The sequence below is a fragment of the Paralichthys olivaceus genome, chromosome 14, assembly GCF_024713975.1.
Source record: "Paralichthys olivaceus isolate ysfri-2021 chromosome 14, ASM2471397v2, whole genome shotgun sequence".
Classification (NCBI taxonomy): Eukaryota; Metazoa; Chordata; class Actinopteri; order Pleuronectiformes; family Paralichthyidae; genus Paralichthys; species Paralichthys olivaceus.
Window position 1 is genome coordinate 1,205,104 of NC_091106.1, and position 297 is coordinate 1,205,400.

Genomic DNA, 297 nt, shown 5'->3' on the forward strand with positions numbered 1-297 from the left:
AAGTAGAAAACTGCCCAGGTCATAGTGTGACATATTCTTGTGTCAAGATTTAAGGAGTTCATTTAATTCCTCTTTTTTACATGTAGTTTAGCTGAATCTATATAACTGATATTGTATGTTTTGTGTGCAAATTGTTCGCAAACTAATTACAGCTGTTTGTTAAAAGTACCAAAAATTGGACTCCAATAACAGCAGTGTGGTTACTTTCCATCACTATTGAGCACACTTTTACATTATTATGTGGATTTGTTCTGGCATTGTTTTCTGCAAGGATGGAATAAATCAAGCGTTGTCTTA